Genomic DNA, 3,471 nt, shown 5'->3' with positions numbered 1-3,471 from the left:
ATTGACCAAAACTGATTACCTTGCTGAGTCTAATTACAGTGGAATCCAGGAAATAAATTTGTCACTGAGAATGATTCCCATTTTCCCCTTGAACAAAACAGGGGCTCTACTATCAGGAAAAAAGTGGAAAGGAATATTGGGAAGGCAACTAGCTCATGAATTTGCATATAATGGAGTTTTGGAGATCTGGACCAAATATTTCTTGAGTTTATCTGAACAAATGAATAATTTAGAGTAGGTATAAATTTTTTGAAAAATGAGGCTTTTTAAGAGTGAGTAGACACCTATTAGACTTTACAGTATAAGGTGAAACATCATATAGGCAAATGAATAGAAAACAAGATATAGTATATAAATAGATGTGACTTGTATAAGAAATTAGTACTGAAAGGGATGAAATATTTCCTAAATGGCATTGGAAAATATGTGTTTGAGAAAGATTCATTTACATTCAACAGAGTAAGTTCTAGATGACTTAGAAGAAGAAACATGAAAAATGAAACCACTTTAAGAAACTAGAAGAAATTCTGAGTAATATTTACCTTACTGCAGATGGGGAAGGACTAGCCAAATACACAAGCAAGAAACTAAACAGAAAAGGGACAGAGATTTATTTTAATATTTAAATTACAAGCTCTCTGTCAAAAATGTCATGAACATTTAAACACAAACAAGGAAATTATACATTATTGATATTTTGATGGGATATATTTATTAATAAGAAAAATACCTTAGCTTTGCTTGAGGTCTATGGCCCTTTTCTACGGAGCAGATATTTCAGATTAAAAATAAAACAGTTGGAAAATACTAATATATAATGAGTTAATATAACTGATAATAAAACCTTTATACTTTCAATGGAATGGGCAAAAACATAAAACTACAATTCACAGGACAGATGGAGCAAATAAGTGGTAAACAGGAATAAATGCTCAGCCTCATTAGTAATCATAATGATGCAAGTTAAAACAAAAATAAAATGTTTGCCTATTAAGTCAACACAGATCATCTAGTATAAATACTCAGGGCTGGCCAGAGTACGGTGAAAAGAGACTGCCTAATACTACTGGCTTATGTGTAAAGCAATTTGATAATCTTCATCAAAACTATGAACATTTTTGTACTTTTCTATCTGATAATTTTTCTTATGAGAATCTAGTCTAAGGAAATAAATGAATTTAAAAGGGTATATATGAAGTGAGTGAGTGAGTAAAAGTCACTCAGTAGTATCCAACTCTTTGTGACACCATGGATTGTAGCCCACCAGGCTCCTCTGTTCATGGAATTTTTCAGGCAAAAATACTGAAGTGGTTTCCTTCTCCACGGAACTATTATTTTATTATTATTAAAATAAATTTATTTATTAAAATAAATAAAATAATAAAAGTATTATTATTATTTCCTTCTCCAGGGAATCTTCCAGACCCAAGAATCGAACCCAGGTCCCTGCACTGCAGGCAGATTCTTTACCGTCTGAACCTCCAGGGAAGCCCATATATGAAGTAGTATGTCTCAATATCATTTATAATTGAAACAAAAAGGAAATTACCTAAATTGCACAATAGACTCATGGCTAAACAAATCATGGAATGTCCATATGATGGAATATTTGATTGTTGCTAAAATATTTTAATGAATTTCAATGACTTTTAGAAAAATGTTTATGATACAATTTTAACTATAAAAGCAACACACACAGTACATGAAGTCTATATGATAGTATATGCATTGTGGAATATATATTATATAAGAATAAAAAATCTGGGAGAATATAAAGCAAAATACTTGCAGTGTTTCCTAAGAACTGTCTTGAGTGGGTTTGTAACATTATAGAAAAACTTGTGTCTTATTTAGGTTTGTGAACTTCTCAAGTTTTCTAAAGTATATTGCTTTTGTGATCAGAAAAAGCCCTCAGCAAACTCTAAGTGGATTGTTTAAAGCTTGTAATCTAATCTATTTTACCGCTCTTGAGGAGTTGCAATGTGTGAGTGTGTGAGTGTGTGAGTGTGTGTGTGTGTGTGTGTGTGACAAAGAGAGAAAGAAAGAAAGTGGGAAATGGGAAGGAGAGAGAGAGAGGAGTTGTGTATTATGGTTCTAGGGAACTTATGTATTAAAAAATACTACAGCTCATTTTGTCAGAAAGTGGTAGATTAAATCCTACAATACTGCATTAACTCTTTCAGGCCACTGAGGGACCAATTACTGCATTATGCTAAGGGGCACTAGATTGTACGCTACTTGCCTGGAGGAGATCAAGCTTGTCCTGAAGCTCTAACTCGTATCACCACTGGGAAGTGATTCAAATCTGGGAAGAAGCTAGTTTATTGAATATTATTTGAATGGGTGAATAAAGGAAGGAAAGGCAGAGAAGAGAACTAACAAGCTAACATTTATTGATTAGTTTCTGTGTGCCAGGCGCTTCCCTTTTATTATTTCATTTAATTCTCATGGCAACTGTATGAGGCCCATATTATTATTATTACCATTTTTTGCAGGAGAAGAAAGTGAATTATACCACAGACACACGAACAGGTTCCTGCCTTTTGTATAGGAAGACCTTGCCACTGACCTGAGATGGTCACATATTTGCTTATGTGCTCTTAACTCTCCACACTTTTCTTTCAGGTCGATTCTTGGAATTCCACAATTCAAGGTGTTCCTTTTTAGACTGTGGCTTTTCTGAGTATACTAAAGAAAGAGAGAAAGAAAGAAAGAAAGATAGTGAAGTCACTCAGTCGTGTCTGACTCTTTGCGACCCCATGGACTGTGTAGCCCACCAGGCTCCTCCGTCCATGGAATTTTCCAGGCAAGAATACTAGAGTGGGTTGCCATTTCCTTCTCCAGGGGATCTTCCCAACCCAGGAATTGAACCTGGGTCTCCCGCATTGCAGGCAGACGCTTTACCATCTGAGCCACTAGGGAAGCCCAATCTGAGTATAGTGGTCCCCCTGGATCCATGCTTTCACATTCTGTGTTTTCAGTGGCCTGCAGTCAACTGCAGTCCAAAATATTAAATGGAAAAATACAGAAATAAGTCTTTTTGAAATTGCATGCCTTTCTGAGAAGTGATGAAACCGACACCAGTCCCTGCTCCATTCTACCCTGGATGCGAATCATCCCTTTGTCTAATGTTTCCATGCTGTACACGTTACCTGTCTATTAGTAGAGAAGAAACATGGTTTATGTTTTTGGTATAACATAAAGGGGGCTTCTGGAGAAGGAAATGGCAACCCACTCCAGTATTCTTGCCTGGAGAATTCCCATGGACAGAGGAGCCTGGTAGGATGCAGTCCATGGGGTTGCAAGAGTCAGACACGACTTAGTGACTAAACCACCACCACCACCAAAGGGGCCTTTCCTGTGGCTCAGCTGGTAACGAATCCACCTGCAGTGAGGGAGACCTGGGTTCCATCCCTGGGTTGGAAAGGTCCCCTGGAGGAGGGAAAGTCTATCCACTCCAGTATTCTGGCC

At 36.8% G+C, this 3,471-nt stretch overlaps 1 non-coding gene across 1 annotated transcript; it reads right to left on the bottom strand.

Annotated features, from left to right (window-relative positions):
* Positions 1–2,850: 2,850 nt before the first annotated feature.
* On the bottom strand, positions 2,851–2,922 carry TRNAC-GCA (transfer RNA cysteine (anticodon GCA)). The gene has a single exon. It is a non-coding gene; the product is annotated as a tRNA-Cys (tRNA).
* Between the last annotated feature and the right edge of the window lie 549 nt (positions 2,923–3,471).

This window comes from Giraffa tippelskirchi, chromosome 12, assembly GCF_054371585.1.
Source record: "Giraffa tippelskirchi isolate mGirTip1 chromosome 12, T2T-mGirTip1v1.2.pri, whole genome shotgun sequence".
Taxonomy (NCBI): Eukaryota; Metazoa; Chordata; class Mammalia; order Artiodactyla; family Giraffidae; genus Giraffa; species Giraffa tippelskirchi.
This window is presented reverse-complemented; position numbering and strand designations above follow the sequence as displayed.